This window comes from Coregonus clupeaformis, unplaced genomic scaffold (assembly GCF_020615455.1).
Source record: "Coregonus clupeaformis isolate EN_2021a unplaced genomic scaffold, ASM2061545v1 scaf0081, whole genome shotgun sequence".
Taxonomy (NCBI): Eukaryota; Metazoa; Chordata; class Actinopteri; order Salmoniformes; family Salmonidae; genus Coregonus; species Coregonus clupeaformis.
The window spans coordinates 743,362-752,500 of record NW_025533536.1 but is presented as its reverse complement, the minus strand read 5'-3'; the positions used below and the strand labels follow the sequence as shown (position 1 = coordinate 752,500).

Here is a 9,139-nt window from a genome sequence, read left to right as displayed (position 1 = left end):
CACACACACACACACACACACACACACACACACACACACACACAGACAAAACACACACACACACACACACACACACACACACACACACAGACACTCCGTGTACACACACACATACTTAATATACAGTACATACATACACACACACACACACACATACTTAATATACAGTACATACACACACACACACACACATACTTAATATACAGTACATACACACACACACACACACATACTTAATATACAGTACACACACACACACACACACACACACACACACAGACAAAACACACACACACACACACACACACACACAGACAAAACACACACACACAGACACTCCGTGTACACACACACACACACACACACACACACACACACACACACACACACACACACACACGACAAAACACACACACACACACACACACACACACACACACACACACAGACACTCCGTGTACACACACACATACTTAATATACAGTACATACATACACACACACACACACACATACTTAATATACAGTACATACACACACACACACACACATACTTAATATACAGTACATACACACACACACACACACATACTTAATATACAGTACACACACACACACACACTTAATATACAGTACACACACACACACACAGACACAGACAAAACACACACACACACAGACAATACGCACACACACACACACACACACACACACACACACACGGACGTACAGAAGAATGGTTTGAGCAGAGCTCATTGTGGTGTAGGGAGAAGGAGGGTTAGTGTACTTTGGTAACAGTGGATCTGTTTCCTCTTCTCTGTTGGAGACAGACTGATTGAGTAGTACACTGGGACATGTAGAGGGCTGAAGGGCTGAGAATATACACAGGCTGTTCATCTACAGTATACTACACAGGCTGTTCATCTACAGTATACTACACAGGCTGTTCATCTACAGTATACTACACAAGCTGTTCATCTACAGTATACTACACAGGCTGTTCATCTACAGTATACTACACAGGCTGTTCATCTACAGTATACTACACAGGCTGTTCATCTACAGTATACTACACATGCTGTTCATCTACAGTATACTACACAGGCTGTTCATCTACAGTATATTACACAGGCTGTTCATCTACAGTATACTACACAGGCTGTTCATCTACAGTATACTACACAGGCTGTTCATCTACAGTATACTACACAGGCTGTTCATCTACAGTATACTACACAGGCTGTTCATCTACAGTATACTACACAGGCTGTTCATCTACAGTATACTACACAGGCTGTTCATCTACAGTATACTACACAGGCTGTTCATCTACAGTATACTACACAGGCTGTTCATCTACAGTATACTACACAGGCTGTTCATCTACAGTATACTACACAAGCTGTTCATCTACAGTATACTACACAGGCTGTTCATCTACAGTATACTACACAGGCTGTTCATCTACAGTATACTACACAGGCTGTTCATCTACAGTATACTACACAGGCTGTTCATCTACAGTATACTACACAAGCTGTTCATCTACAGTATACTACACAGGCTGTTCATCTACAGTATACTACACAGGCTGTTCATCTACAGTATACTACACAGGCTGTTCATCTACAGTATACTACACAAGCTGTTCATCTACAGTATACTACACATGCTGTTCATCTACAGTATACTACACAGGCTGTTCATCTACAGTATACTACACAAGCTGTTCATCTACAGTATACTACACAAGCTGTTCATCTACAGTATACTACACAGGCTGTTCATCTACAGTATACTACACAGGCTGTTCATCTACAGTATACTACACAGGCTGTTCATCTACAGTATACTACACAAGCTGTTCATCTACAGTATACTACACAAGCTGTTCATCTACAGTATACTACACAGGCTGTTCATCTACAGTATACTACACAGGCTGTTCATCTACAGTATACTACACAAGCTGTTCATCTACAGTATACTACACAAGCTGTTCATCTACAGTATACTACACATGCTGTTCATCTACAGTATACTACACAGGCTGTTCATCTACAGTATACTACACAGGCTGTTCATCTACAGTATACTACACAGGCTGTTCATCTACAGTATACTACACATGCTGTTCATCTACAGTATACTACACAGGCTGTTCATCTACAGTATACTACACAGGCTGTTCATCTACAGTATTCTACACATGCTGTTCATCTACAGTATACTACACAGGCTGTTCATCTACAGTATATTACACAGGCTGTTCATCTACAGTATACTACACAGGCTGTTCATCTACAGTATATTACACAGGCTGTTCATCTACAGTATACTACACAGGCTGTTCATCTACAGTATACTACACAAGCTGTTCATCTACAGTATTCTACACATGCTGTTCATCTACAGTATACTACACAGGCTGTTCATCTACAGTATACTACACAGGCTGTTCATCTACAGTATACTACACAAGCTGTTCATCTACAGTATACTACACAGGCTGTTCATCTACAGTATATTACACAGGCTGTTCATCTACAGTATACTACACATGCTGTTCATCTACAGTATACTACACATGCTGTTCATCTACAGTATACTACACAGGCTGTTCATCTACAGTATATTACACAGGCTGTTCATCTACAGTATACTACACATGCTGTTCATCTACAGTATACTACACAGGCTGTTCATCTACAGTATATTACACAGGCTGTTCATCTACAGTATACTACACATGCTGTTCATCTACAGTATACTACACAAGCTGTTCGTCTACAGTATACTACACAGGCTGTTCATCTACAGTATACTACATAGGCTGTTGCTTCACAGTAGGTATGGTGTTCTTTGGATGCAACTCAGCATTCTTTGTCCTCCAAACACGACGAGTTGAGTTTTTACCAAAAAGTTATATTTTGGTTTCATCTGACCATATGACATTCTCCCAATCCTCTTGTGGATCATCCAAATGCACTCTAGCAAACTTCAGACGGGCCTGGACATGTACTGGCTTAATCAGGGGGACACGTCTGGCACTGCAGGATTTGAGTCCCTGGCGGCGTTGTGTGTTGTGTGTTACTGATGGTAGGCTTTGTTACTTTGGTCCCAGCTCTCTGCAGGTCATTCACTAGGTCCCCCCGTGTGGTTCTGGGATTTTTGCTCACCGTTCTTGTGATCATTTTGTCCCCACGGGGTGAGATCTTGCCCCATATCGAGGGAGATTATCAGTGGTCTTGTATGTCTTCCAATTCCTAATAATTGCTCCCACAGTTGATTTCTTCAAACCAAGCTGCTTACCTATTGCAGATTCAGTCTTCCCAGCCTGGTGCAGGTCTACAATTTTGTTTCTGGTGTCCTTTGACAGCTCTTTGGTCTTGGCCATAGTGGAGTTTGGAGTGTGACTGTTTGAGGTTGTGGACAGGTGTCTTTTATACTGATAACAAGTTCAATCAGGTGCCATTAATACAGGTAACGAGTGGAGGACAGAGGAGCCCCTTAAAGAAGAAGTTACAGGTCTGTGAGAGCCAGAAATCTTGCTTGTTTGTAGGTGACCAAATACTTATTTTCCACCATAATTTGCAAATAAATTCATTAAAAATCCTACAATGTGATTTTCTGGAGAAAAAAAATCTCAATTTGTCTGTCATAGTTGACGTGTACCTATGATGAAAATTACAGGTCTCTCTCATCTTTTTAAGTGGGAGAACTTGCACAATTGGTGGCTGACTAAATACTTTTTTCTCCACTGTACACCTTGTCCTGGTTGTGGGCCCCTTTTGATTTGAACTAAACTTTCCATACATGTTTGTAGAAGTGGTCAGAATGTGACTTTTTGGACCTGAATGCCAACACATTCAGGAGAGAGAGGTGCTCAAAGTTGACCCATGTTGCACCCCCCACCCTACCATGAGTCATCCACGTCTTCATCACTGGAAAAGATAAACGGTTGATATTGATATCATTTAATGATGATATTTTTATTGTCCCATACACAGGATAGGTGAAATGTGTTGTTTTACAGGGTCAGCCATACTACTTTTTTTTTCTTTTTTTTATTTCACCTTTATTTAACCAGGTAAGCCAGTTGAGAACAGGTTCTCATTTACAACTGCGACCTGGCCAAGATAAAGCAAAGCAGTGCAATAAAAACAACACAGAGTTACATATGGGGTAAAAAACATAAAGTCAAAAATACAACAGAAAATATATATACAGTGTGTGCAAATGTAGCAAGTTATGGAGGTAAGGCAATAAATAGGCTATAGTGCAGAATAATTACAATAGTATTAACACTGGAATGCTAGATGTGCAAGAGATTATGTGCAAATAGAGATACTGGGGTGCAAAAGAGCAAAATAAATAACAATATAGGGATGAGGTAGTTGGGTGGGCTAATTTCAGATGGGCTGTGTACAGGTGCAGTGATCGGTAAGGTGCTCTGACAACTGATGCTTAAAGTTATTGAGGGAGATAAGAGTCTCCAGCTTCAGAGATTTTTGCAATTCGTTCCAGTCATTGGCAGCAGAGAACTGGAAGGAATGGCGGCCAAAGGAGGTGTTGGCTTTGGGAATGACCAGTGAGATATACCTGCTGGAGCGCAGACTACGGGTGGGTGCTGCTATGGTGACCAATGAGCTAAGATAAGGCGGGGATTTGCCTAGCAGTGATTTATAGATGGCCTGGAGCCAGTGGGTTTGACGACGAACATGTAGTGAGGACCAGCCAACAAGAGCGTACAGGTCACAGTGGTGGGTAGTGTATGGGGCTTTGGAGACAAAACGGATGGCACTGTGATAGACTACATCCAATTTGCTGAGTAGAGTGTTGGAGGCTATTTTGTAAATGACATCGCCGAAGTCAAGGATCGGTAGGATAGTCAGTTTTACGAGGGCATGTTTGGCAGCACGAGTGAAGGAGGCTTTGTTGCGAAATAGGAAGCCGATTCTAGATTTAACTTTGGATTGGAGATTCTTTATGTGAGTCTGGAAGTTGAGTTTACAGTCTAACCAGACACCTAGGTATTTGTAGTTGTCCACATACTCTAGGTCAGACCCGTCGAGAGTGGTGATTCTAGTCGGGTGGGCGGGTGCCAGCAGCGTTTGATTGAAAAGCATGCATTTAGTTTTACTAGTGTTTAAGAGCAGTTGGAGGCTACTGAAGGATTGTTGTATGGCATTGAAGCTCGTTTGGAGGTTTGTTAACACAGTGTCCAATGAAGGGCCAGATGTATACAAAATGGTGTCGTCTGCGTAGAGGTGGATCTGAGAGTCACCAGCAGCAAGAGCGACATCATTGATATACACAGAGAAAAGTGTCGGCCCAAGAATTGAACCATGTGGCACCCCCATAGAGACTGCCATAGGTCCAGACAACAGGCCCTCCGATTTGACACACTGAACTCTATCTGAGAAGTAGTTGGTGAACCAGGCGAGGCAGTCATTTGAGAAACCAAGGCTATTTAGTCTGCCAATAAGAATGCGGTGGTTGACAGAGTCGAAAGCCTTGGCCAGGTCGATGAAGACGGCTGCACAGTACTGTCTATTATCAATCGCGGTTATAATATCGTTTAGGACCTTGAGCGTGGCTGAAGTGCACCCGTGACCAGCTCGGAAACCGGATTGCATAGCGGAGAAGGTACGGTGGTATTCGAAATGGTCGGTGATCTGTTTGTTAACTTGGCTTTCAAATACTTTCGAAAGGCAGGGCAGGATGGATATAGGTCTGTAGCAGTTTGGATCTAGAGTGTCACCCCCTTTGAAGAGGGGGATGACCGCGGCAGCTTTCCAATCTCTGGGGATCTCAGACGTTATGAAAGAGAGGTTGAACAGACTAGTAATAGGGGTTGCGACAATTTCGGCGGCTAGTTTTAGAAAGAAAGGGTCCAGATTGTCTAGCCCAGCTGATTTGTAGGGGTCCAGATTTTGCAGCGCTTTCAAAACATCAGCTGTCTGAATTTGTGTGAAGGAGAAGCGGGGGGGCATGGGCAAGTTGCAGCAGAGGGTGCAGAGTTGGTGGCCGGGTTAGTGGTAGCCAGATGGAAAGCATGGCCAGCTGTAGCAAAATGCTTGTTGAAATTCTCGATTATTGTAGATTTATCGGTGGTGATAGTGTTTCCTAGCCTCAGTGCAGTGGGCAGCTGGGAGGAAGTGCTCTTATTCTCCATGGACTTTACAGTGTCCCAAAACTTTTTGGAGTTAGTGCTACAGGATGCAAATTTCTGTTTGAAAAAGTTAGCCTTTGCTTTCCTGACTGCTTGTGTATATTGGTTCCTAACTTCCCTGAAAAGTTGCATATCGCGGGGGCTATTTGATGCTAATGCTGTACGCCACAGGATGTTTTTGTGCTGGTCAAGGGCAGTCAAGTCTGAGGAGAACCAGGGGCTATATCGGTTCTTAGTTCTGTATTTTTGAATGGGGCATGTTTATTTAAGATTGAGAGGAAATTACTTTTAAGGAACAACCAGGCATCCTCTGCTGACGGAATGAGATCTATATCCATCCAGGATACCTGGGCCAGGTCAATTAGGAAGGCCTGCTCGCTAAAGTGTTTTAGGGAGCGTTTGACAGTGATGAGGGGTGGTCGTTTGACCGCGGACCCGTTACGGACGCAGGCAATAAGGCAGTGATCGCTGAGATCCTGGTTGAAGACAGCTGAGGTGTATTTAGAGGGTAAGTTAGTCAGGATGATATCTATGAGGGTACCCATGTTTACGGATTTAGGGTTGTACCTGGTAGGTTCGTTGATAATTTGCGTGAGGTTGAGGGCATCTAGCTTGGATTGTAGGATGGCTGGGGTATTAAGCATATCCCAATTTAGGTCACCAAGCAGTACAAACTCTGAGGATAAATGGGGGGCAATCAATTCACATATGGTGTCCAGGGCACAGCTGGGGGCTGAGGGGGGTCTGTAGCAAGCGGCAACAGTGAGAGACTTATTTCTGGAAAGGTGGATTTTTAGAAGCAGAAGCTCAAACTGTTTGGGCACAGACCTGGATAGTATGATAGAGCTCTGCAGGCTATCTCTACAGTAGATTGCAACTCCACCCCCTTTGGCAGTTCTATCTAGACGGAAAATGTTATAGTTGGGGATGGAAATTTCAATTTTTGGTGGCCTTCCTGAGCCAGGATTCAGACACTGCTAGAACATCAGGGTTGGCAGAGTGTGCTAACGCAGTGAATAACTCAAACTTAGGAAGTAGACTTCTGATATTTATGTGCAAGAAACCAAGACTTTTGCGATTACAGAAGTCATCAAATGATAGCGCCTGGGGAGTAGGAGTGATACTGAGGGCTGCAGGGCCTGGGTTAGCCTCTACATCACCAGAGGAACAGAGGAGGACTAGAATAAGGATACGGCTAAAGGCTTTAAGAACTGGTCTTCTAGTGCGTTGGGTACATAGAATAAAGGGGGCAGATTTCCGGGTGTTATAGAAAAGATTCAGGGCATTATGTACAGACAAGGATATGGAAGAATATGAGTAAAGTGGAGGTAAACCTAAGCGTTGGGTAACAATGAAAGAGATAGCATCGCTGGAGGCATCAATTGAGTCGGTCTCCGCGTGTATAGGGGGAGGGGCAAAGGAGCTATCTAAGGCAGGTTTAGCTAGGCTGGGGGGTCTACAGTGATATAGTACAATTAGAAATAACCGAAACAACAATAAACTAACCATGTTTGGGCTGAGGCTAAACATAAACAGGATGTAGTACCGTAAAAAGGAACAGTCCAGCAGACATCAGCTGTATAGCTGAGTTATCATAAGGTCCGGTGGTAAAGCACTAGAGAGTAAGAGGCCACGGCTAGCGTGTGCTAGCGGGCCGGGGCTAGCAGATGGATGGAATCTTCGTGGTTAACGTCGTAACCACATCAGACGATTTCGTCGGCAGACCAGTCGTGTAGGATCGGCGGGAAGGTGTTGTTTTACAGGGTCAGCCATAGTAGGATGATAGGTGTTGTTTTACAGGGTCAGCCATAGTAGTATGATAGGTGTTGTTTTACAGGGTCAGCCATAGTAGTATGATAGGTGTTGTTTTACAGGGTCAGCCATAGTAGTATGATAGGTGTTGTTTTACAGGGTCAGCCATAGTAGTATGATAGGTGTTGTTTTACAGGGTCAGCCATAGTAGTATGATAGGTGTTGTTTTACAGGGTCAGCCATAGTAGTATGATAGGTGTTGTTTTACAGGGTCAGCCATAGTAGTATGATAGGTGTTGTTTTACAGGGTCAGCCATATTAGTATGATAGGTGTTGTTTTACAGGGTCAGCCATAGTAGGATGATAGGTGTTGTTTTACAGGGTCAGCCATAGTAGTATGATAGGTGTTGTTTTACAGGGTCAGCCATAGTAGTATGATAGGTGTTGTTTTACAGGGTCAGCCATAGTAGGATGATAGGTGTTGTTTTACAGGGTCAGCCATAGTAGTATGATAGGTGTTGTTTTACAGGGTCAGCCATAGTAGTATGATAGGTGTTGTTTTACAGGGTCAGCCATAGTAGTATGATAGGTGTTGTTTTACAGGGTCAGCCATAGTAGTATGATATGTGTTGTTTTACAGGGTCAGCCATAGTAGTATGATAGGTGTTGTTTTACAGGGTCAGCCATAGTAGTATGATAGGTGTTGTTTTACAGGGTCAGCCATAGTAGGATGATAGGTGTTGTTTTACAGGGTCAGCCATAGTAGCAAATTACGGTTAAGTGCCTTGCTCGAGAGCGTTGTTGGCTTGGTTATACGAACCAGCGACATTTCCGTTACTGGCTACCTGCCGCCCCACTAAAAGCTTACAAAAAAAATACAAATCATGTGATTTATTTTACTTTTTCACGTAAATTATGTAAATTAAATATATTTTTTCCGGGAGTTTCTGCGTTTTTAGATTATTTTTGTTAAAGATGAAAAGTATCAATTGTTGTTGTTTTTAAGAAATCAGATAGTTTGACAATGCTGTTTGTAAGCTTTTAAATGATATCAATATCAACCGTTTATCTTTTCCAGTGATGAAGACGTGGATGACTCATGGTAGGGTGGGGGGTGCAACATGGGTCAACTTTGAGCACCTCTCTCTCCTGAATGTGTTGGCATTCAGGTCCAAAAAGTCACATTCTGACCACTTCTTCCATGAGCAAACAT

General features: G+C 43.0%; 1 protein-coding gene across 1 annotated transcript in view; it reads left to right on the top strand.

Annotated features, from left to right (window-relative positions):
* The window catches only part of stau2 (staufen double-stranded RNA binding protein 2), a gene marked incomplete at its 5' end in the record, with an annotated part of 268,867 nt that overhangs the window by 75,561 nt on the left and 184,167 nt on the right, over positions 1 to 9,139 (top strand). The window lies entirely within an intron of this gene.